Consider the following 27267-nt stretch of genomic DNA (forward strand, 5'->3'; position numbering starts at 1 on the left):
CCAGAAGAGGAACTAGCAGCGTTTAAGTGCATGGTCATTTCTCCACAGACAAATGAGACAAGGATTTTCCAAATACTGTCTGGAAAAAAAGCAAAGTCGAACCACTATCAAAGAACTACTTCAGTCATCATATAAACCACAATGCCTTAGTTAGGAACTTCTAGGGCTTCCTCTGTCTTTTATGAATTATGATCCACACTCTCTTTTAAATGAAAAAAATAAAAAAATCACATATCAAAAATCCAGAAGAATTTTTAATCAGTGTTCCTCACTGATTACAAGTTTGGCTCAGTTTAACTGGAAGGCACGCGTATGACAAAAAGATAAACCACAACAACCTTCCTAAAGTGGCAAAACAAAATGGTCTGAAAATAATTTTAAAAGCTTCGAAAGAGATAGTAACAGCAAAGTGATGGGAGGGCTCAAAAAAAGTGAGTACAACATGCATCAGAATACAGCAGTTCAGGTTGTCCAAAAATGAGGGGAGAGAAGCAAAACCTATGAATTCTCTCACATCTGAAGACAAATAACAAAACCAACAAAACCTCATTACATCTTTATAAAAAGAACACATAATACAGAAAAAAGTTTTTTCCACAGACCATTATTTTTCCCATAGGGTTGGACCTAGGATTTCCTGCCAGCTTTCGATATCCAGTTTGAAGCAGGCTTCATTATTTTTTGAATGTTTTTTTCACTCCTTAGGGAAATATGTATGAGTAACTGCAATGGGTGCTTCTGAAACAGTGAAGTGATATAAATAGTCACTACTTGACTTGTAAATAAAAAGGGGGTTATTCATTGTCATTGTACTTCACAAATTAGGTGCATTTTTGCAGAAGACAGGAATGCAGTTGAAGGTATAGAAAACATAACTGTTTCCCTTTGAAAACATGCCTATAAATTACACAAAGTAAAAGGAAAGACTGTGAGAGGTCTTAATAAGGCTGCAAGATCAGTCAACTGGTAGGAGGGCTGGAGTTGTAGCTGGCAATAAAACTGCCAATGTGAAAGTTGCATAATCTGCTTTTCTTCAGTCACTAGTTCAAGACTGGCAACTCCCTAAAACTCTCTATCAAATAATGTCTGAAAAAATATTTGATTTTAGCAAAGTGGATTTGGTTCAGAATTTTCATTTGAGAACTTCAGAATAAATAAAATAGGCAATGATTTCCTCAACACAGTTGAGTTTCATCCATCAATCAATCCATCCATCCATCCATCAAAGGGTTCCATCCCATAAGACTTCACACCTCCCACCCCTGCCATGGTAGCCTCCATTTGAGCAATCAGAAATCATACCTACTGCAGGACCAGCTGCAGACTAAAAGCACACACAAATGGAAAAACATCCAGCTTCTCAAACAAGGATAAAGATCTACGGCACTTCTCCCGTCACTTAAAAAAAAAAAAAAAGCCTTTTCAATCACTACAACTTTTTGCACAAAAAACAGTCTGTTTTAAGCTCCACATGCAGCATTGCTTCGAAACTATATTTTGCTAAACCTCCCATCAAACAATTTTGTCACAAGATGACCCTGCTGACTCAAATTAAGGCTGAATTTGGACTATGAGAGTTCTTTTGTCAGATATGAGCAATGACATTCAAGCCATCTGGCTTGAAAGGGCCATTTGCTGTCACAGTGCCTGGGCAAAACAGCCTCTATCCTGCTATGACTCCTCTCAGTATATTTCAGAGGCACTCCAAAGGTGATGGAATGTATTGTACACTCACATGCTCAGCAGCTTCTACAGTGACTTTTAAAACTTGTGGAAAATTAGAATAGATCATTTATGAAAACGCCAGAAACACAGAGATAAGTACAATTTGACACTAAGTTAGAGAGAACTTTTGAAGTTTAAAAATGCATGTTTGTAAAACTAACAGATTGCTAAATCCCTCCACTGTATGCTTTGTGCAACCTAAGTGAGAAACATCCTGTTGATGGTGTTTGTCACCAGCAGTTTCAGGAAAATATAATTCTGTAAGTTATATTTTTATGTTCACAGTCACCCTCAATTTGGACATATACTGACAAAACGAAAGTCCATTACGCAGTAAGTGCCACCTCTCCATAGTAGATTTCTGCCACCTTAAATATCCTAGGGGAAACAGAACAAACTTAAACAAGACCAATTCATATCTACCATCCTGGAATAAATTTTGGTACACAGAACTACCATGACTATACAGCTTTGTACCTCAAACACATTGCTGTGATGGCATCTCCGGAGAGCAAGTAATCTAATCCTACAAGACAAAAACCACATCTGTTATTTTTGGAGTCCTCAGCACGAACTTGGTCAGAAGCCACTTATGAATCACAAAGTCCAAACAACTAAAAAGAATTTTGACGATATAAACAAGAAAGTATTACACTATATCCATATTTACGTGTATATATATATATATATATATATATATATATATCCTCCTCACTAAAAAATACAGAACACTGAAGTGCAAATGAGGTGCAAGGGCCACAGGCAGCTTTGGAGAAATGAGTGTTCAGCACTACTTTTATACCGATGTGTTTTGCACTCCCACCTGTATCTGATGAATGGCAAATAAAACATTGTGGGTTGGTTTTTATTTCTTCTTTTTTTGAAACCTAATTTTTTAAAAAAGCAGGGCAACTTCCTCCTTCACCCGTTTCCTAGATTTCACATAATCTATCAAGCTGATTGACATGTGATACTCCATTACTTACTGCCCTGTACCATCCTTTATCCAACTTGTTATTTTTCTTTTAGATCCCAAGTAGCTCTTTGAGAGGAAACAGTTTTGCCAGGAATAGATACTTGTAATAGAACTGCTAGTCATCAGCATTGAGAGAAATCCCTTCCCCACTCACTCCTTATGTCCTAATGTGATAAGGCAGAACAGGACAATCACTAGAACATATACTTCTGCAGTACAGAAGTTACCAAGTTTTCAGTAGATATCAGCAGACCACAGGCCATCAATATTGACTCAGCCCACTGAGAGAATAGTAAAGTACCAGTACTTTTGAGACCCAAATTACCTGTGCTAGCCAAGGTGAAACAATTTAGTGGGGAGTAAGATCAACAAGTTTATTCTATTTTATAGTTGACATTTCTGAAATAGGAAAGCACTGCTTGTGGAAAAATGGCATGTCCAAAAATAAGAAGGGCACATAGTAAAGGAAAGGAACTGTTTGTAGAGATGTGAATTTGGTAACAGGTCAATATTCTGCTATAATGAAGCAGTTTGGCAGAATTTAGCATTCAAGTTCCAAGTGACTTGCACTAATCTACAGGAGCCTCTGTATCACGGATTCCTATCAATGGATAAAAACAACCTCTTATTATCTAGTAATGAGTCCAAAAACAAACAATATTCACTAACATCTAAGGTCATCTCTGCTGGTGTTTGAACCTGTGAGTTCAAGAAAGACCCTGCAGAAGATAAGGCTTAGTTCATCAACTTTATTTCATTTGTTGAACAATTGCTGCAAGAGTTCCCTAGGCAAAAAGACCCACTAGCTCTTCCTGTCCTCTTGGATACCATCTACTTTGTCAGGGCAGAAGCATTCATCTAGGACAGTGACTTCAGGCTACTGCTGCATACTGCCATGGTCTGCAGCCAGCATTTCACATGGTCGTTCACAAGGCACAGAAACTGGTATTAAGCTATGGAAGCCCGCAGATAACAAATCCTATGGAAGAAAGAATAATATTTACTTTCAGTTGAAATAACCTGATTCCCTGGTTATTTGCCTAACAGAAGGAACATAATCAATCCCGAGTTTCACCTGTTTACTTGCAGAATATCTTGTTTAAAGACATACCCAAATTTGGATGTCAGTATGATACCCATCTAAGCATCCCATTTAAATAAAATTGTTCGGTTATAACATTATCTATCACTTGCAAGGGGAGCTAACGATACTTCTGTCATCCTCTGTGGCCTTGCTGTGTATATATCATTTAAAACTCATGCAAAGTAATGCAATCCTGCTGCAATTGCTCTTTCAACTTGTACTGCTTTACCCCCTGTCCTTGCTCCTCACTCCATTTTCCAGTGACACTGCTCTCCCAGAACTTACTGCTGGATATGTCCCTCCTGGTGTCTGGATTTTCTACAAATGCAATTGTCACATTCCTATGCTTCTGGTCCAGACTGAACAAGTTCCTTTTCTTTGGGAAGTTCAGATACCTCCACTGAAAGCAGAGACTACCCAGAGACCTGGCCAGTGCTAGATTCAGTCTCACACAAGCGATGCCATTGGTCACCCAAAACTTGCAAACTTCACTCTCTCACCTTCAGGAAGATTTAAAAGTACAAAAAATGACAGCTAGAATATGGCCTGGACCTTACCTATTTTACATTATGCCTCCTTAGGAGAGGTGCAGTACTCCTCAAATTCCTGTGTGACAAGTAGTTTCACAATTAGACTCTGCCTGACTGAAAGGAAGTAAAAATAAAGACACTGAGTGCCTCAGAACAAATTACTGTAAAAAATAGCAGTCTTAATGTCCTCATTTTCACTAGCACTCAGTGCTTGGGGAATACTGAACCAGCTCTTAAACCTACCAATCTCCTTCCTCACTGCTTGAGATCCAACTCTTACTCAGCTTTTAAACATCCCATCCTGCTATTCCTGGTCCTGTCACGCTACCCCTGGTTCCCTCTGTAGTTCAACAGTCACAGAGCAATAAAGAAGCCCTGACAGATCCATTTCACTCAAAGCCCCCTCTTAAGCCCAATAACTTTGCAGAGCTAACCACAAGCAATCATAGACTTATAGAATGGTTTGGGTTGAAAGAAGACCTTGAAGACCACTTTGTTCCAACGCCCCTGCCATGGGCAGGGGCATTTTCCACTAGACCAGGTTGCTTGGAACTACATCCAACCTAGCCTTGAATACCTCCGGGGACGGGGTGTCCACAACTTCACTGGACAACCTATTACAGTGTCTCACCGCCTTCACAGGAAAGATTTTTTCCCTAATAACTGATCTAAATCTACTCTCTTTGTACCTCTCAATGTACCTCTCCATGCAGCTACGGAGAGTACCATGTAATCTGGAGAGAAGTTACTGAGATCTAAAATAGAACAGCTCAGATAAATACCTGAATAAACTGATATCAAAGAAATCTGTCCTTGATTTTGTAACTTAAGGTTAATTTTGAACTAAGCCAAATAGTCTCTTATCATTAAGATTACAATCACTTCCAAGTAAAAGAAATATTCTTAAACTGAATCATAAATGAAGCTGCTGCATTACCTAAGGGGATGTATTTCAGTCTCATCCATGCTTTAGAAATGAAAACATGTTGGCACTAGTAACCTGTGCAATAAAAAGAACACAAAACCATATTTGCAGCTGCTTGTTGCAGAATAACAGAAAAGTTGTCAGAGGACCCTTGATAAGACAGAAGTATGATCCAAAGCCTCTTAAATCCTCTCCTTACAGACAACACGCTAAAGATGACAGAAAAACTTTAAACTCAGAATAGCAAGAATTTATTACAAGTTTATTATAACTAGACCAATCAACATTTTCAGTAGAAGAAAGCTAAAGTAATCCAGAAACACAGAATGGCTTGGGCTGGAAGGAACCCTAAAGATCTCTCAGTTCCAACCCCCCTGCCATAGGCACCTTCTATTAGACTGGGTGGCTCAAAGCCCCATCCAACCTGGCCTTGGTCAAGTAAGACAAAACATAAAGAAGCATAAAAGCAAGTATCTCCCTACACACTGCATCTTTTCAGGTGTGGTATTGCTCCTTGATAATTAAATTACTTTCTTTGTTACATCCAAGTGCAATTTGTCTGGTGCCCAAGGAACCAGAGACCCAAGAGACCTGCCTGCATTGATCCTGGCTCTCTTCTTGACACAAATTGAGGAAAGATAAATACTGTACATCACACAAGGTAAGTCAGTTTAGGTTAAGCACTTAAGACTGATCTAATAAATCACCAGCTGACCCAGTGACTGTAGAACAGTGTGCTACCAGCAGCTTTTTAAACTCCCATAACCTTCCTTTTTTCTCTGTCCAACAGATAAATACAGTTCTACCTACTGCAGCCTACATTGCCATTAGCATGTATTTAGCATGGTAGTTCAACTACAAACTTCTGTAGGGTATCACCCACATTAATTCATTCTTAAACAGAGACTGCAGTGACTCAGAGCTCCAAGCCAACAGAAAAGCACCTGTCAGTTATCTTTACCCTCAAATACACCATATGGGTTACTACACCATAGATGAGACACGACACAAATTAAAAAAAAAGCAAAATAATTTGCATGCCAGTTGACTAATTTCATGCTAAATCCAGACATTTGACATTTTATTGTATTTTAGTTGTTCAGAATGCTGTTATGATAACAGCCAAGCCCCATGAAGAGGCTGAAGAGAAGGAGAGCACCAAGCCCTGGGGTACAGTTCTTCCACTGCAACACCAGGGAGAAAATCTGTTCCAAGTAAGCAAAGCTCATCAGACTCTGACCTGTCTTTCCAAGATAAAGTCTAGTTCCTTGTCTAGTCTTGACAGCAGAGACACTAAGGACCCAATCAACTTTAGTTTTCCTTCTTTACCTGATGCCACTCTCCACATCAAGTCTCAGGAGATGTCAAGTTTCATCTATGCACAGAAAGGCCAACACTTATTGCCTAGAAAGTTAAACCTTTTTTCACTTAAAAAACATAACGAAAATAATTCTTTTTCAACTCCTCAACCTAAGAGGGTGCCTTGCTGCACAAGATGATCAGCAAGGTGACTTTCTCCTGAAGCTGATGTGCCAGCAGCTGTAGGTATCACAGGAGGAGTAAAGCAACAGAAGAACAAGGCATTTCTAAAAAAAAAAAGTGCATGAAATGGGCTTCTAGGGACACAGCCAGAAGACAGAACAATTTTTAAGCAGATGAAGTCTATGGGAAATCTCCAAATATTCAGAATTCTGGTGGTTCTAACCAATATCACCATCGCTCATTTCTGTAACATTTACTGCTATGTACGTAGTTCAAATGCCACCTTCTGTTCTCCTTTTCATTTCTCTCAAATTTCCAGTTTTGCTTACAATGTTCTGATGAAGATGATGCCATTACTCACCCTATTTGAGAAGGGCAGAAGGTGAAGGCAAGACATTTTTCCAACTCTTTCTTCCAGGCAAAAGATAAATATCAGGAAATCTCTTCTGAAAAATGGACTGCAGAAATTATGGTACAAAATGAAGAATGCTTTTATCCTGTCTCCCTCCTCCATGTGATTAGGAGTACCACATTTGCCCAGGGCTATGTGGCTTGGAGCAATACAGTCAGGTTTTGAAAACAATGTTTAGTCAGAAGCATACTTAAGCTATAGCAAATTGCTTCACAATACTTGGAATAAGTAACAACTTTTTGGCCTAGGATGCAAGAGATAAAAGGGAAACATATCATAATTAGACAGCTGTCCATGACTTTTCTTTTTTAGAGGGATTTTATGAATGCTTAACTGGAAAAATTATGAGTATTAAGAACAACATGAACAATTGCATCATCTCTATGCTGAGCTGAGTGTAAGATGCAAAAGGGCCTCCAGATTTCAAGTCTTCATGAATCCTGGAGTATTTCTTACCCTCTTCTGTTGCAGATGTCAGCGAACCCAATGGGAAGAATGATGATGTCTAACTCCAGTTCAGAAGGCTGAATGATTTCTTTATTATAATTATGCTATGATACATTAATATACTATATAAAAGAGGATACTAAAAACTACATGCTACTCTCTCTATCATATCTAACCCCTCACAACTCGTGACCCTGTTCTCCAGAGTCCAGACACAGGTGGATCCGATCGGCCATCAGGCCCAAACAATCCACCGTGATCCAACCAAGCGATCACTCCAGATAAACAATTCTCCAAACACATTCCACAAGAGAAAAACAAGGAGCAGAAATAGAAATTGTTTTCTCTTTCATTTCTCTCTGTGCACCTTTATAAAAATCCTGAGAGAGAGAGAAATGTGCTTGCCACACTCTTCATTAAAAAATTGTATTGAATTATTTTTACTGTCCTTGCACTGCAATGAGAGGCTAGCAAAAGAGAACTTTGATTTCTCATTTCACTCCCGTGCTCTGTGATCCTCAGCTGCACCACCTTGTCTGCCCTGCTGGGCAGCTGGGCTCAGCCAGTACTACACTTACACTCAGTGTTTTGCTACAACTGATAGGAACTTTATTCCACAGCCCTTAATAGTTCAGCAATAACAAGCATCTCCTTCCTATCCCAAAAACCTCCTTCACCCTTTTTTCCTGGGAAGCTGTGCCCTCCAAGATGAAAAGGCTTAAAACACAGCATCACTCAAGAGCTTCAGTACAAGATTTGTTCTCATCACTACATTTCAACATTAAATGAAGCTTGTGGCCTTTCTAGTCGAGTCATTGTTCCTTCCATGTTCTGTTTCACTCTGTGAATATCCTTCATTTTATGCATATGTTTCAATGAGATCGTAAAAATAGAACTCATGTTTATTCATATGGACGTTAGGAACTTTTAAGAATTTCTAAGATGTCCTCTGTCCAGCTTCATTTCCTTTCAAAAACCAAAATTATTTTTCTTTTCCTGTGTAGCACTATTACACAGTGGACTAGGAAGTAGCAAGGCTTTTAATTTTACCAAGACCAAGCCCATTTTATGAATGTTCTCTATAAACTGAAGAAAGAAATAGATAAAACTGTTTTCTTCTGGACTGAAACAATCAAAATTTAAGTAATTCAGTTTTAAGCTATAGAGATAACCAGGTAAAAACAAGCTGTGCTGGTTTTGGCTGGGGTAGAGTTAATTTTCTTCCCAGTGTCTGCTTTGGGGCTGTGTTTTGGGTTTGTGCTGAACAAAGGGCTGACGTGGAGATGTTTTTGTTATTGCTGAGCAGGGGTTGCACAGAGCCAAGGCCTTTTCTGCTTTTCATCCTGCCATGCTGGGGAGGAGACACAGGCAGGACAGGTGACCCAAACTGACCACAGGGATATTCCAGACCGTATGGCATCATGCTCAGTATCTAAAGTAGGGGGAAGAAGGAGGAAGGGGAGGAACGTTTGGAGCTATGGTGTTTGTCTTCCTAAGCTACTGCGATGGGGCCCTGCTCTCCTGGAGATGGCTGAACATCTGCCTGCCCATGGGAAGCAGTGATTCATTCCTTTTTGCTTTGACTGTGCGCTTGGCTTTTGCTTTCTGTATTGAACTGTCTTCATCTCAGCCTGTGTGTTTTCTCACTTTTACCAATCCAATTCTCTCCCTGATCCCACTGGTGGGGGAGCAGCTGCCTGGGGCTTGGCTGCTGACTGAGCTGAAACCACAACACAAGCATTCACTTTGAATTAAAAGAGTTACAATATATAATCCACAACTTTACTATAGATAAAATCCAACTTCTATTATTTTTCACAAAAAGCCTCAGAAAGAAACAAGAACTATCATCAATTGTCATGCTCTAAGCGGCTGAGGCCAGCTTCTGTGGCTCTCCAGGCATCAATGATGAACACTGCATTGGTTCAAGCCTGCAGAGGAATTTCATTCTTGTTTCTCAATCATCTGGGACAGATGGATATTTAAAAATCATGCATTTCTTTTATATAACTCAGCAAGTAAATGACATTTACAAGACAATAAATCCATTACTAATGGACACACTTGATCAAGGCATGGATGCAGTTTTCTGTGCTATATCTTCACTGCCTCCATTTTTAAAGACAGATATGTCAATCTCATTTCATATTTCTTGCTATTAAGGAGCAAACTGCATTATTAGATTTTCTTTTATCTTGAAATATTGTAACCATTCTCAAGCTGTACCACAGTCTACTTCTGTCTTTTTTTTTAATTGCTTTTTAGAATTTGATGAAACCTACCATTTTGAAAGCTTCTTCAGTGAAACAGCCAGCTAAAGCCAAAAACTGCATTTTATGCAAATTATATATACAGTCTAAAATCCACTTCTGCAAGTTCCATCTGAAGTCCCAAAAGATTTCAAAAATTCAGCGTATTTATGTAATTACCTTGTGTACAGCTTGACTAGACAAGAGATGGGAAATAACTTCTGACCAATGGTATTCTCTGTGATTTGATCTCATCTTTCCTTGGCCCTTCATCCCTGGTCTTTCCTACACAGAAGAATGTGGGTGGTATTTGCCAATAAATTAGTTATAGTCCACTGAACCATTGCGGTAAGATAAGTTCTTATCTGCTTCAAATACTTAAAAAAACCCAAAAAATCAACACGGCACATGCATTTGAAGCATAAAAAGGAAAAAAAAAACCCTGCAACAACACTAAACTAATAAAAAAATCCATTTATTGAACAGACAAATCTATCTTGGAAAATAGACTACTCTTTCTGTGACACATACAGATAGTGATATTGTTTGTTTTACTGTGAGGTAAACATGATGAATATAAAAACCTATCTTATAGCTTTGCTTTAGAAGCCATGTAATGTGTTAGCACAGCTGGGGTATCTGCATCTTTTAGATAGCCAGCAAGAATGCTATAATATAATCCACAAACTTTCTAAATGGGCTCCACTAAACCAGCCTGTGCTTTCAGCTTTGCACACTTCTCTGCACTTGCCATGCAGTATCTTTTATTTGGAGCACGGAGGCCACTGTGGGCACCTTGAGACCACGGGGCCAATAAGAAAGGTGACCACGCTGCACCTGAACTTCAAGTAATGGACTGCCCTGACACTTACTTTGTCAGTGCAGATGATCCATGGTGGTGCCACAATATAAACTTGAGGCTGTATGAGATTAATGATCAAAACATTACTCTCCAAGTCAGCACTGGGAACTGATATCCCACTGCCTTCTCCAAACATGACACCAAGGATTAACTTCTAGCCCTGAACATCTTCTGAGGGGACCTCCTTACATAAGGGAGATCCAGAAGAGACTTCTAACATGATCTTTGTGCTTCCAGCTCAGATACACTATGGCTGGCATTTCTGACCACACATCTGGGGAAGATGCAAGCGAACAGCATTCTCCCATCTGCACTGACTCCTTAGCAATGGGACTGCAGCATTCCCCTGTTCAAATTAATGGGTGTACAACACACACAAAGATGCATGAGGCTCCTTCTTGCTCGGAAAAACAGAAGTCAGTTTTCTCAGCATGGTGCCTCTGTCTGCAGGATACTCTCACCATCCAACCAGCATAGCAACAGGCATTTCTCTGCAGCATTGCAATCCTTTCAACAAATGTTCACTTCTTGTTAACGTTTTTGTTATGAAATCTGGAGTTCTGGCAATTCAGAGTCTCCATGTAAATACTGAGAATGGAACATTGGCTAAAAATTGATCTCAAAATGACAGTGAGCCTTTCCTCAGGGTATAATCACCCCAGTAATGCTGTTTCCATCTGGAGTGACTTCTAAAAGCCCTAGGCATGTGCATTACTTGTGGGTTTCAAATAGAGCTGCTAATAACTGCATTTATGAAAACTGTGCCCTTCACTGACTGCATCTTACATAGAAGAGACATTACAAAGTCTACTTATGATCTATCCAGTTCATTAAATGGGTGTTTAAATTGGAACACAGTTCACTGAATCAAGACCTTTACATGCTAGCCTTGCAATTTGACTTCTAACAAAGACAATTTTGTTAAAGCCTGTCACAAAACTCAATTCAAAAGCCTTCTGCAGTCCCTGGGAAAGAGAGTCTTCTGTCTCTAACACAGCAAAATCTGGCCTGCAGCTGAAAAACAAAGAGTCAGTAAGTTCATACTTTAGTCTGACTGGGGAGTGAGACAGTGCCTCTCAGGAGGAGGAACTGCAAAAGAGAAAAACTGTCAGTATTTCAGTCCCCAGTATAAGAGAGAAGCTACATACATTAGGCATCAAATACCACAGAAGGATGAACTGGCAAATGTACCACGACAGGACAGTAAACAGGACAGTACAGACTTGTTTACTGTACATCAAAACAGAATCAGCAAAAGAAACCAAAATCCACAAAGATGAGACTGTAATCAAAATACACACACACACACACAAATCCACTGAGTTTTGCCACTGTTCAATAAACTGCAAAATTCTCATATAGAAAATGGTAAAGGAAAAGCAATATAAAAGAGCTTCTTCTGTAAGAGACCCTACATTCCCATGGTTGTCAACCATGCCACTATTATTGCTGCCAATAATCACTTGCCTTTTGGATGATGTGCTTTCTTTTGAGAAGTTCTTACACACAAAAGACAACTGCACAACACAAGAGGTATACACTCTGTTTAAAACTGGCATATGCAAGTTATCCAAATCAACATTTTCTCAGTACATTACTTTATGATCCGATATAGACTTGGACAAATATTGTAAGTTAAGATAGAAAAAACCAGATTGATTCACTATCGCAATAAACATTTCCCGTAAATGATATAAATAAAGCAGAACAAACAAACAATGCAAAAATTCCACGAAAACCTGGAACTTTTCGCTTTTCAATTCACTTCAATAAAAAAAATAACAGCTTAAAAATAAGGTACTAGGCACCTTTCCATTTTTAATAATTTCAACAGAACAAGAACAGCATAAGTCCATGCATTAGCTGTTGCTTCAGACAGTGTTTTATCTGGAAATAGCCTATTTTCCTTTTGTTTAGTATAGCACTTCCAGTTCTGTAATTCCTGACAGTACGGTAACTGCAGATTTGTAAAGGATGTCAGATTTATATAAGATGTCGCAAGGGGGAAAAAAAAAAATCACTTGCCCATTCTTCCTACACAGTGAAGAGGCTCAAAGCTAACTTTCCCATTCGATTTAAAAAGGAAAGTTTGGAAGGCTTCTGAATGTCAACACTGATGCATTACAGGGATATTTATCGTCCCATCACTGCAGATATACAGCAAAACCTGAAGGGGATATTTTCCATCTCTGCTGTAATGAGAACTGTGAAACAGCAGAAATATGAATAACAAGATGCACCCAGTTCTTGCAGAAGATTTATGAAAACTGTATTTTTTAGCTGCTGCAAATGAGCTGCCTTTAAATTTTTGGTTTTGTTTTTGCTAATTGGTTTCGGATTTAAACCTCTGTCTGATAGGCTGATGTTATGGAGTGGGATGGCTACGTTTTTGCAGTCGGTTTACTTCCACTCCGTGCATTTTTGTCCTGTCTGCATGCCAACGCGAGCACCTTTCCACCCACACGCGGAGCTGGATCAAGGACTCTCCACAGACAGCTGCATGAGCACGCCAAATGAATTTGGCATCCCTAAGCAGGGTAAACAGCAGCACTGAGCTAGCTCAAAACAGGAGCGGGGCAGGGGGAAGCTGCTGGAAGCGAGGGGTAGCTGAAAAGCAGAGTGCCTGGGAGGAACAACACGCAGAGGACACTGCTGCCTCTGCAGCTGTCCACAACCATTACCTGTGCACAGGCACACGGGGGGCTCCAGGGCTGCCCGTCCTCAGAGCCCTCCCAGCAGCCCTGAGGGACACCAGGGAGAACAAGCGTGTGCAGAATGGCAGGACAGCAGCTGCCTGACTTGGGAGGGCTGGTCCTTTTGCACCTTTAAAACAAGACTACACAACTCAACTACAACACTACACTGAGTCCACAGGAGGGCCAGAGGGATGGAGCATCTCTCCTATGAAGGCAAGCTGAGACACTTGGGGCTGTTCAGCCTGGAAAAGAGAAGGTCTTGGGATGGGCTTAGGGCAGCCTTCCAGTATCTAAAGGGGCCTACAGGAGACAGGGAGAGGGACTTCTTACAAGGACAAGGGAATGGCTTCAGACTGAGGGAGGGTCAGTTTAAATTAGATATGGGGAATTAATTCTTCACTGCAAAGGTGGTGAGGCACTGGAACAGAGGAGTTGCGGATGCCCCATCCCTGGAAGAGCTGAAGGCCAGGTTGGATGGGGCTTTGAGTAAACTGGTCCTGTGGAAGGTGTCCCTTCCCACAGCAGGGAGGTTGGTACCAGATGATTTCTAAAGTCACTTCCAATCCAAACCATTCTATTTTGTTTCTTCTGTGAACAAAACAAACACCAACAAACCTTCCCTACCAATTTATGCTCCTTAAACATATCTTCTCTTTTGGAGGAGACGCACTTGCTGTGCTGAGAAAGCAGAGGTACGAAAGGCAGCACACTTATGTCCCTACTGCATTTAGGGTCAGATACTCATGGTGTACTAAGAGCATCAGAAAAAAACCCAGCAGAATTGCCCAGCTGATCACACCCAGATCCTGTATCAGAAATAATCCAACTGGAAATAATCCAGGTAGGAGAAGCCTACAACAGTAAAACAGATAGAGTGGTCTGGGTGAGGGGTGCTGCTCCTCCTCCCCAGAAGCCCATTACTGCTTTCCCAAGGATTCCTCTGGTATTAATGGTAACGCAGGAAGACTGTTATACTCTACACAACAAAGTATGTTTCTACTCTTAGTGACATGAATCTCCCTTTCTTCTTCCCTTTCAAGTCAAATCTGCACACATAGGATTATTTTATCTCTTACTACAGGATTAAGGAGAGAGCTGCAGGTTCTTAAATTCGTGGAGGAGAGGGAAGACACACATAACCAGCAGCTGCCCTCCACTAGGAGAGGGCACTTCTCACTTTTCAGGAAAGTTCTGAGTCTCAACAGAGTTTTCATTAAAATATATATATAGAACTGGTGACTTTTCACAGCATGATGATTTGAACACATATTTCTAGGTGTCCAAAATTACCCTTTCCTTAGAAAGTGCACCCAAATGTCAGGCAGAATTCCCTTCAGAGTACTTTCCCATTCTTGTATGCAATCTTTTATGCCACTACAGCTAGATAAGAAAGGGTATTAGGGAATGGGTCAACCTAGTGCTGGTATGTCTTCAGTCTGCAGACAAAATAAGTTCAGGAAACTTATTTTCAAAACTTCAAAATAAACATATTAAGGTAAAGGAACATTATGGAGGTTAACTTGCACTGGGATAAAATCAGCACCAGTTATAAAACATTTGAGTTGCCAAAACCAGTATTTTTCACATAGTTTAAAGTTTCTTTGAATACTATACACTATACAGTGTAAAAGCATTTAAGGAACATTAAGAAGTGACAGAATTAATAAATACATGTAGGGCAGAAAATGGACTTCCTACAGGAAAGTTGTTGGGGTTTTGGTATTAGGCTGTGAATAGATCTACTAAATATACACTGCTGAAAAGTTTCCATATGTAAAGCCAAAATTACTTACAGAATATCAGAAATCAACTTCCTCATCAGTAATACTTGGCTTTAAAATAAATGCCCATCTATTTGAGGAAACAGATAAAAAATATGATGCTCTGCAATAAAGAAATCTCAGCATGGAGAATAAAACAAGGAAAAAAACAATTATTTCTGACATTCAAAAGCATTCTCATCAATGAACATGGTAAGGCATCAGTCAAGATTATTTTTTTAAGCTAATAAAATATATTTTTAAAGTTAAAAATCATAATGAATTCTGCTTGCAACATTATGCCTTTAGTAACACTAAGTAGTACATTATGGTTGCTAGACAAATGATAGATAAAAGTTCTGTCTGTTTCTTAGAAATTAACGGCTGTGAAGCCATTCCTGAAAAATTATGATTACTGGGATTAGATTGCAAACAGTATTTTGACAAGTTATCAGTACAGAATAAATTCTTGCCAATATCATACAAGATAAAACCTGTTCAAAAACCTGTTCAATCTGCCCCTCCTTTACAGCAATGCTAACTGGCCAAGTCTATCAGTAAAAACTGGTGCTTAATGTTTAAGGCTGTGAAGTCTTCTTTAACTGTAGACATGAATTGTAGAGTTTAAAATGAAAATATATTTTTTGCATAAAACCCTTAGCATGTGACAAACCCGTTGGAAAATATATTGCCCAAACTACTATAGTGTCAAGAGGAGAAGTCTAACCATTTATCTTTCTTCCTTACTTCCAGATATCCGTGTCACTTAATACCTTACTGCAATGCAAGAAAATTCTTAAGCTGTTGAACAGGGGGTCGTGAGAATAAACCTAATTAACTGCCCAAATTCCCACAACGAATGAATGATGAAAAAAACCAGAATGAGCAGGAAGAAAAGAAATAGAGTAAAATGAGATAGTCATCCTTCAGATGAGGATGAGATTGGAATAAGAACATGAAATAACCAAGATATAAGCAAGATCAAAGCATCTCACTAACATGGACTTGTGCTGGCTGCAGTCAATCAGTGATCACCATCAAGGCTCCTTGTAAGGATCCAACCATACCTTTGTCACCTGATGCAAACATGCAGGATTATTTTATAAAGTTTATTTTAAAGAAGAAAACCACATCATAGTTCCCAGTAAATATAAATGTTAAGAACTGAGCATCACCTCAATGTGAGTCAAGCAGCCTCTCTGTTCTTGGCTTAAGAGGAAAATCATAACTGGGGTACCTCTGATTACCTGCAGTCCCCGTGTGCATCTCACCATACACATACAAACGAGTCAGCTTTGATTTGGAAATTATGCACCCCTGGGAAATATTATCAAAACAAATGCCTCCCAAAGAGGCACAAGGCATCTCTCAACCACAAGATCTAGGCTTATGAGAATCAGAGCAAAGGGGACATAGGACAGATGAAGTGTGCTCAAGGACAACAGATTTCAAAGAATTCTAATTATTTTTAAAGTAGGCCAACCCCCAGGACATATCCATTTCATCCAGAAAAATTAATCCAGCCTGCTCCTTGCCATCCTCTTTTCCCAAGGCCCCTCAGGCATACATAAAGATTAAAAGCTGCATGAACTATCCTGGCAGTCTGCTCCCTTTTATCACAACAGCTTGACAACTCCCCTGTCATCACCAGTCTTGGTAGAAGATAATAATGGGAGCAAAACTTGTTAACTCCCTGAGAGATGACTGATGTGCCTATTCATGCAAAAGGTAAGCGTGCTCTCCAAGACAGAAACTCTGCATCTTGCAGAGATTTCTCCCCCACTGTTTCTCTACACAAAATTATGGTGATGACTTTGACACTTTGGACACCTACTCACTGCTCTGTCAATGAGCACGTAAAGGTCTCATCATCCACTGCCAAAGCTGGGCCAGAGTAACCATTCACCCCAAGTTTGGCATCAAAGTCTTGTCCCAGACTTGATTCCAGCGTCATGGATAGCTGATCACGTTGACGATGGTTTTCAGATGACCCTGAAGGATGACATCATGCCTGGAACTGCTCAAAGAGCTTCACAGCCTCACTGTCAGGTTAACATTTCTTGCCTTTTCTCAGCCCAAACTTTCCTGTAGTGCTCACATAAATAAAAAAATAAGCAAGTATTTAAGTAAACACAATAAGGGACAGAAGACTCACCAAGATCACACATATGCATCCAAGGAACTAATTCAAAGTCTTACTTCAGACACCCAGGGCTGGAATACCTTTACAGAGAGTACTCAAGAGTACCAGTTTTACTAACTTGGTAAATCTTGTGCTGTAGGAGTACCTTACTTACATCGACTGAAATACCAGAATTTGGAGCTGAAGATCTCCAAAAAGCTATCCAAAAGGCAGCAGGAGATTCTTACCACTCACCAACAAGAGCTGAGGCACAGGAATCCCATGAAGCATCGTTCTGTATTTGAGGGCTCTTGGCTAAGAATTCTGCGATTAGATATGGGTGATACATTTTCTATGGCTAGAATCTCATATTCCATCAAAAGAAGCAAACAACAAAACTCCACCTACTGCACCTTTCTATCTCTGCTGTTTACTGAGACACTGTTCTCATGCTATTGCTACCGGAGGTCTTGGCTCTGTACAGGCGGAGCATACTTCATAAAGGGGAGGGAAATAAGGGTGGAAAACACGGAAGAGGCGAGATAAAACCAATATATTTCATAGCTGTGGTTTAAAGCTTCTCATAGACTTTGAAATGTTAGAATAACACTGTGGGAGATGGAATAGTAGAGCCAGAGCAGGGGAAGCAGTCCAATAAAAGCAATATATTTCAAGCCTTTGAGAGCTGACTTCAAGGCCTCATTTAACTGAGAGTGTAACAAAACTTGATTCAAGACTAAAGCGTGCAGAGAACAATTCATTTTCTCTGAAGATTCCATTATCTTAATTCTTTCTTTCTTGATCCTCTTTCCGCAGCTGGAATAAAAGGGAACTTTCTTTAAGAGGTAGCTTGGTTACTTTTATAAGGTTTTGCTTCAAAACGTTATTGCAGATGAGACATTTTCTGCAGCAAATTTAAAATGGTAAATAATTCTCTGTCATAGATAGAATTCTTATTAAATAACTCAAAAGACGGACAATGCTTCAATATCTCAAATCCATAAAGGCAGGAACTGAGAAATAAAATGGCATGCTATGCTTTGGCTCTTTGTTCATTTATTAATGCTTAAAAAGAAAATTTTTTACTGCAGGTTAAAACCAAAGCAGATTTTAATCCCCAAACTGTGGCAAAATTGCTTGAATATGAAAAAGACTATATTTGAGTCCATTAAAAATATTGTATTTTTAATCTAAAATAAAGCATTTAAAATAATACCTTTCTGCCTTATTAAAAAGATCAACTCACATCAGAACAGCTCTTGCTGAGCCATTTTCATTGCCAATTTCTTAAAAGACAACAAAAATAAGTACGAAACTTTGTGGGCTGAGCACCATCTGCTCATGCTGTAATTTCATTAACAATTATATTTTGAGACTGTCACCTGTAAAGCAAGTTTTCCACATGTAAACAGCATGCAAAACTGGTACACTGTTTTTTATACTTTTTACCTTCAATTCTCTCCTACTGCTCAGAGGTTCACACATCAGTGCTGAGTGCTGCTATTTGCAACTGAACGTTCCACAGGGAAGTCAAAGGAAAATACAATGTAGACTAGGAAAGCAAGAGCAATACTAAAAAATGGTACTGCATTCAAGGATTAGAATGAGGGATTCAAGAAAACACCAAAAGAGAAACTTAAAAGAAGTACAGCCACCACAGAGCAGCAAGCAATTAGCTTATTGTAATAGAGAGAAAAAATAAAAGAGCAATTTGTTCTCTTGCAAAGAGGCATGCTTATGCAGGGAGAAGCAGGCTTAGTCCCTGATTAATACAATTCTTTTTAAAGCATCATTTCTTAATTACAAAAGTAGTCATTTTTGTTTCAGTAATATTGTCTGTATGCAGCCTGGTAAGAAAATGATTTTATTTCCACAAGGGAAATCCATGGATTTTCAGAAAATAGGAATTTTGTGCTATAAAATGCACCTGGAAGGACAGCAGTGACCTGTTTCAAAAACAGCTCACGCTGTTTTTGGTTTTTTTCAAATTTCAGAACTGCCAATTCAAATGATATTCCAATGAATAAGAAAACATTTCAAAATTGTTTGATCCCAAGCAAGGGGAACACACCAAGAATGCTTGTTTGAAAAACAAAAGTAAAATACAAGTATCAGCTTTCTCCTCCATATCTTTGTACAGCTATTAACAACAAAATACTTTTTCCACAAAAGCACATATCTTCCCCACAAGCTGCTTCACAGAGGAGGAGGCAGCTATAATTAAACTGATAAATCCTAATCTGCCATAAAGCACAATCTTAAACCATTTAAGTTTATAGAAACCCACTGAGTTTAACATTTTCTTCTACAACCTGTATTAAGTGAAAAGCCAGAAAAGCCCCAAATCCAAGCCTAAACAGTAGCACAGGTTGTGCGGACATGCGTGCTGCTGGCTGCCAACTACTCCCCTTTGTTGGGGACATCTTCCTTCCTGAACACACCACTTGAGCATTGCACTTTGTACTGGGGAGGGAACCTCACTCATCAAAACTGTGTCTAACCTAATGCATTGTGAGGCAGAGGTGCACTGCTAAAGATATATTCAAGCAAGATAATTCCCTTTGATTCACAAAAATATTACAGAAAACTGATGGAGGAGGTGGCCTTTTGACCAGTGTGAGCTCTACTGTAGTTGAAGCTGACCAGAACTGGGGGGGGACAATAAAATATTTCTTTAAAATACATTATCAAAAGGCAATGCAGAAATTACATCAGCCTGTTACAGGAGGAGGATGGTTACCTCACAGTCAAGGGATACTGACAAGGTGGAGATGTTCAACGCTTTCTTTGCCTCTGTCTTAAACACTGATGATGGACTAACCTGGCTGTGAAAATGTTAAACTCCGAGTTGACCCTGAAGTTCTGAGGAATCTGCTGCTTCAGCTGGGTCCACATAAATTTATGGGGCCTGATGGGATTTATCCAAGAATGTCATCACAAATTGTCTCTGGGTGATTTTTGAAAGGTCTTGGGAATCTGTAGATATCCCAGTTCACTGGAAGTTGGTTAACAATGTTCCAATTTTCAAAAAGGGCAAGAAGAAGGACTCTAGAAACACAGGCCTGTCATTCTCATTTCAGTGACTGGTAAAGTTGTGATTATTCTGGGAGAAAGGTAATACAGTCATTGGTCACAGCCAGCACGACTTCATGAGAGGAGCAAAACCCTGCTTGCCAAATTTGACTTCCTTTTATGACAAGGTAACCCAAGTAGCTGATCAAGGGAAGCCAGTCAATGCAATCTTTCAGGATTTCACTAAAGCTTTTGATACCATCTCTCAGCATCCATCTGGACAAAACATCCATCACACAGCTGGAAAAGCACCAGTGGTGACAGGACCCGAGGGAATGGCCTGATGCTGTGCCAGGGGAGGTTTGGGTTGGCTATCGGGAAAAGGTTCTTCACCCAGAGGGTGGTTGGGCACTGGAACTGGCTCCCCAGAGGAGTGGTCACACCACCAAGCCTGACGGTTCAAGAAGAGTTTGGACAACGCTCTCGGGCACATGCTGTGACTTTCAGGGATAGTGCTGTGCAGGGCTGGGAGTTGGACCTGATCATCCTTGTGTGTCCCATCCAACTCAGAATACTCTGTGATTCTATGTTGCTAATTCTAATGTTGCTAATTTTAAACTAATCATCCTGAGAAGAGATTTGTTTTCCATGCTTACAGAGCAAATCTAGTTATTAAATGTAACTGTTGTCAGACTTAAAGTCCTCTCAGATTATATGGCCTAGTTACTGTAACAAGCATCCTCCCAGCCCCCCCACAAGGTAGAAGTCAAACCTATTAACGTAACAGCTTATCCTGCCCTATTTCCACTTGGCAGTCTCCTGCAATGCTGATTTAATATCTGACAAAAATAGGACAAAGACGCTGTCATTTTTGATTAGAGAACGTCAGCTCAATACAAGCAATTTTAACTCTGCTGAGCTTGGGTTAGGGAAGGTGAATGCTGCTTGGTCATGGGGAGAAAAACCTACATATCTACTTCTGGATAATGCTGTCCTCCTGATGACCCAATGACTCTTTTGCAATAATGACATTTACTAGCACCAGAATTTCTACTACTTCAGCTCAGGCATCCATATTCACTAGCTTTAAAACTGAGAGTTAACTATTACCTAGAATTTAATTTAAAAGAGGAATTTATTACATATTATTTTCAATGCCCCACTCTTTGGCCCCTAAGCAGCACAAATTACCACTTCTGTTTTGTTTTTTTTTTTCTCCCAAGACCACAAATTACAGACTCCCCAGTCGATGGTATTGATCGCAGTATCTGTGGTGTTACAGTTTATTCATTAGGTACTGCAACAGATTAATAGTTTTACCTGTGTGATCCCCAAAACAGACACAACTGCTCCGTTTTTGTTGCATTACCTTAGCTAAGTGTGCAGAGTCACCTTTCATTCTATGCTGAAGATCCTGTCAAATGTTCCCTGGATACCCTAGATCCCTCTTCTCCTGCAATGGGACTCTTGAAAAGCAAATGCCAGTCTTAGCTTAAGAGCTTTGATTTTTCAGCTGTTCAGTTCTTTTACATTATTCACAAATGATAACACCTGGGGCTAAAATAGGACAAAAGGAATCTTGTCACAGACATAAATACGGTGCAAAACTGCCCTTTAAAGAGGAGTAGACATATACATAACTAACAGTCTTAAGATAATGAGTTCTTTACCTAACTTAATGCTTTTGAATGTCTAGAGAGTTCAAGAAATTTCTAACATAATTTATTTATACATATATACTAAATTGTAGGTATCATATAGGCTTTCTTTTTTCCCCCATTTCTTCACATTATTTGCTCTGTGGTCATTGATTCTGCAACATAACTGGAAGCACTTGTCAAATCATTTCCCTTTTAATATGATAGGGATTGAGGTTTTTATACTCTCCCAAGGGTGATAGATTTTTACAAGTTTTTTCAAAGCAAATTTAGATAAAAACACATATTAAAAAATACCATTTAATATCTGAAAACATTTTGCCTCTTCTTGTTGCTCGCAACACAATAGATTACAGTAAGAAGTGATGGTTACTTTCTACAACAGCAATACTTTGGCTATAGCAAGGTCATTACCTCACTGCACACAGTCTTCAAGCAAAACTTGTTGAGCACTCAAGGTGGTAATTTCTGGTGAATGTCACACAACAAACACTGTGACTTATTACAGCTCTGATTGTAGAAGGCAGTGTGGCTATGTCTAGCCCTGCACCCTGAGCTTTTCAAACCCAGGTGATGAATGATTGTGTTCAGCTTTTAGATAATGCCAGAGTAGCAGAACTGATGCAGTGTCCTTTGTGTTGGTGTCACTCAATTACAGAAAGGCAAACCAGTTTAAAAAGTGACCTATGTATACATATGTATACAAAGCAATTGGGGAGGGATTATTTTGTCATTTAATCACTTATGTACCACCATGCATCACATTTTTACCAAGTTCAGAAAACTCGAATCCTTTCACTACTGAACACCACTGCCCCTTTTACATCCGATTTTTTTATCTTGAATTCCTGCCTTTCCTCCAGTAATGATATCAACTGCAAATTCCTGTGTCTCGGTTTCTGTTCTAAGCACACTTACTCCTTAAGGGAAAGTGAACAATTTCCTCTGGGATTTCCACACAAAGAATCTAATTTAAACCACAATAACACTTCAAGTTCAGTCTGCAACTTGTCATTAAGATCTCAGTGACAATCAAGCCAAGGTATACAGGATATTAGCAGTTCTTAAAGTGGGGGAGAAGGGGTGTCACCAGAAAGCTCAGAAAATGTCCATTCAGCTTTTATTTCTCCTTATTTTTCTAAAGCTTCTGCCTCCACATTATAAATTCTCCACCTTCTATTGGCCACGTGGGAATTGTAATGTTTCAACTTGGCAGTTGGTGAAGGCCCACAGCCCCAGCTGCAAGATCATCATCTGGTTTCCTGAACCAGAGGGATGTGCTAGAATTGCCACCTGACCAGGGCACTCAGCAAAGCCTCCTCTCCTTGTCCAAGGGCAACCACTCTTCCCTCACTCTGGCACGGCTGCTGTGACATCTGGCAGCAAGGACAGTTAGCTGTCCTGGCAGGGAAATGGGAGTGTAAATGTCTAAAGGTGGGACACTGACCTCACAAGCTCCTGTTAAGCACATCTGCTACCTGAGACGTGCACACTTTCAGGGCTGGTAGGAGGAAGTATTTGTTGTCCAAATACTCATGCACACTTTGAAAAAACCTTTGCAACACAGTCCAGAAAGTCTGAGATCTACTGGTAAACAAATAAGACCTAAACAAAATCCCAGTAAAATCATGTCACTTACAGACACAAAATTAAATGCCTTCAATATACGGCAAGTCCATTGGTGGCTAAGGTGTAGTGGCTATGGAAAATGCCGAATTTACTGTAATGCTTCACATCTGAAGCACCAGGTTCCCAGATATAAGGCCAAGCAGCCTGTGCCAAATGTTCAGGAAGTTTTCCTCATTACAGATGTGAACAGGACAGACTACGGAATTTATTTAGTGGGTTTAGCAGTCTCATCACTACATTTCTGCCTTGTGCAAGGTCAGGCACACACTTCCAGCAAATTTTTTACTACCTTACTAATCTCCCTCTGGACCCTAGGAACACACTGGACACTCTTCCTTAGTGTACTTCATAGAGACAAATGAGTAGGGTCATTTGTAGTTGGTCAGATGTCGAGAGTTAAAGTTGACCTACAATACATTTACTCCTGTAAACAAGCTCTCAACTTTTCAGTAACGAATCTTTCTTTACTGTTTCAGCCCATTGGTTCTGCCTGCTGTACTACCTACTCCTTGACAACAGCAGCTTTAAGGCTGTACCTCTGAGGCTGATCATTAGTAACACATCTCGCTGGAGAACAACAAATACTGTAGCTGGGATCCCTACAGCAATCTTGTTACCATGAATGGCCTCAGTGGTGCAATTGGCACATGGTGTGACTCCTGAGGTGTCCTGCACAGGGCCAGGAGCTGGAATTGATGATCCTAATGGGTCCCTTCCAACTCAGCACATTCTGTGATTCTATGATTTCAATCATTTCCTGCTGGCTCCAGAACTGTGACCCCTTGATCCAGAAGACCAGAAGGTATCAGAAAGCATCCAAAAGACACAACATAGTAATCAAATCAATGATTCTACCTAATTTTTTCTCACAGCCTTGCAATCCCTACTATCAGGTAGCAGGTATCCTTACTCACACAAAAGCAAATGTGCACTTAAGACTCTGAGAACAGACCTTGATATATTTTCATTGTTTCAATTTGATTTAGATTGGAAACTGAAAGTTCTTAAGGATCAGAGTTAGTTTGTCTTTATATATTTCTGATAATGCAAACAAATACTTAATCTGTCACTCCAAATCCCACAAGCATGTTTTCCTCAAATGGATTCTTGGAGGAAGTTCCAAGTGAGGTTACCCAGAGAACAGTTCTGTCCTCCCAACTTCTGCATATGCGTCAGTGAGTCTTCTATTGGAAAGAAAGGCACTATCTCCAACTATCTGTAATACTGTTATACCACCTTGTTCTCATTTCCTTCCTACTTCTCCACTTTCATTTTTGTTTTGAAAACTCTCTGTACATTAATAATTTTTACTTTCCAAAAGACCTCTGAAATTTTTTAAATCAGTTAAAAAACTCCACAATATTTGAAAGGATATCTTTTTAAAGGTACATATTTATAACACTAAATGATTTTCTGTATTTCCTATTGTCTGCTGCTGTGGGCAGGAAAACTTTGAAGGTTATAAACATAAAAAAGAACAACACAGTAATCTTTTAATCTTTGCATCTTTAATGCTTTGGTGTTATTAAAAGTGCCTAGGGTTACACTGCAGAGAGGAAAAGGATACCGCCTGAAGTTAGCTAAAAAAAAACCTAAATTCTATTTTAAGCTGGTACTGTCTGACAAGGAATTTCATATTTGTTGGTTAGAGCTTTTAGTGCAAGAAAAGGGAGGAGGGTGTTGTACGGGAAGAAGATTTATCTGTCATCTTTACTTAACAAACTTTTGGGTAACTGACAACAGAGCAAACACACACATTTCTATGACTGAACAAAGAGCACGCCACTGCATTTCTGAGAAGCAGTTAGGATTAACTCCTACCTCCCTTATGCTGAAGCTGTTCCCAGGTGAGCACACTCCAAGATACAAGCTCAGCTCAGGGGGTCAGCTCAGCATCTCCCAACACAATGCAGGGTATGCAGGTCCTAACCTCTGGACATGTTCCCGGGCTCTGACAGCTTCCCAGTAATATGCCAGAACACTGCTAGTTGGAAACACAGTCATTACTGTTTCATAACTCATATCCCTTACCTGAGCAGCTTCTGAGGTGGAAAGCACTCCAACCCAAAACATGAATTCAGTAATAACAATGATGTTCCACAGAAAATGATGAAGCAGCATGTGTTACTCTCATATATATCACAAAGGCAAGTAAACAGCTGATCTAGCTAATTAATCAGACATTCTGTTTTGACTTAATCATTGACAGTGTTTACTTAATATAATTGTATTTGTTCTCAACAAAGACTGAATTATTTCCTGAGATGGCTGTCATGGATATTTCCTCCTCAGGTCAAGACCAGGTAATCAAGACAGAATGCTGCTTTATCAGGGGTGGGACAGTAAACACTCTTGCAATTCCTTTACAGGTACACAAACCAGCTAAAAAAGACTTCTGAATCAAACCTCACACGTGAACGGAAGTGGATACAAGGGCTCAGCACAAAAGTCTCAGAACAAAAGCCTTTAGGCTCATGAGAAAGGACACCATGATGCATTATAGCACCTGAGTAAGGTGACACAACACAAACACACCAGGACTACAATACTTCAGGGTCACGCCAGAATAAGCACCTGAAGATGGTCACTGCCCTGCACAGCAATGCAACCACAATTTTTTCCCCTGAGATTGTCACTTTGAATGTCTGTTCACAGTCCTTTCCTGAGCAGGATAAGTAATTTGACTGGTTTTCATGCAAAATGTCTACTGCCTCACATTTTCTTCGGAGGTATACAAATAAATTCCTGAGGATTTTTCCACAGAAAATCCCACATTGTGTCTAGAAGAACAGATTACAGAAACTTCACCACTTAATAAACTGCTTATCTTCAAAAAAACCGCTATGGCCTATTATCTCAGCTGTAACTGCCAAGACACAGCAAACTGTAACAGCTTCAGAAGACAGAGCATCTGCTGAAGGAGTCCAAAGTCATTTCCAGTTTTCAAAAACAAGAGTTATGTCAACTCACTTGCCTTACTCAATTATCTGAAGCAGCCCATTAGAGAGGTCCAAGATCATTAGTGAACACATAATAAAAGATCCCTTTTTAAGATTATCACTGGAAAATTTTATGACTTTACCAAGTCTTGGCTAATCTTACTTCAAGCAGTTCTCCTTAAGTCCAGTTATGTTCCTGAGCTCTAAAACATCTGGTGAAAACGGAAGAATTACTTTGACTCCTTCTAAGACCCTGGTGTCAAAGGGTCAGATTATTTCCACCTAATACAAGGCCACGGCAAGACTCATACTGCAGATTTGTTCGTCTGATCTCCTGAAGCATTTCTGTTAGTTATTTGAAGCGCTGCCCGCCTCGCATATCACCTGTGCTCCCACCATTTCGGCATGGGAGACCTGCACCACCAGCTGGGTAAATCCAGCGCCTTTTGGCTTTCCGTGCGCTGCTCTTAAATGACCTGATCTGCTGCTTCTCCGTGGCCAAACCGGCCCTTAGGTTCGCAAAGCGTCGGGAAGCCGATCCATGGCAGCTAGGTGAGCTGGCGAGGGAACACCTGCACCCCTTGTTGGAGCTCTGGGGGACCTTTGCGGGACACTTACGCGGGGGATACCGGCGCGGTTATTTAGGGATGGAAAACCCCACGGGGAAGACGTCCCCACGCGTTTCGGGTGCCCAGAGCACCGGCGGCAGGAGGTCCCGGGGACGGAAGGGCCCCGGCGGGACGCTGCCCGCAGCCCCGC

The 27267-nt window shown here is 40.0% G+C and overlaps 1 protein-coding gene and 1 long non-coding RNA gene across 4 annotated transcripts in view; both read right to left on the reverse strand.

Moving 5' to 3' along the window:
- Positions 1 to 27267, reverse strand: part of GALNT7 (polypeptide N-acetylgalactosaminyltransferase 7) — an 89095-nt gene that overhangs the window by 41460 nt on the left and 20368 nt on the right. The window lies entirely within an intron of this gene.
- On the reverse strand, positions 3437 to 6658 carry LOC137472211 (uncharacterized). The gene is made up of 3 exons (XR_010998069.1): positions 5253 to 6658; positions 4343 to 4429; positions 3437 to 3680 (listed from the first exon to the last, which is right to left on the reverse strand). It is a non-coding gene; the product is annotated as an uncharacterized lncRNA (long non-coding RNA).

The sequence above is a fragment of the Anomalospiza imberbis genome, chromosome 4 (assembly GCF_031753505.1).
Source record: "Anomalospiza imberbis isolate Cuckoo-Finch-1a 21T00152 chromosome 4, ASM3175350v1, whole genome shotgun sequence".
NCBI lineage: Eukaryota > Metazoa > Chordata > Aves > Passeriformes > Viduidae > Anomalospiza > Anomalospiza imberbis.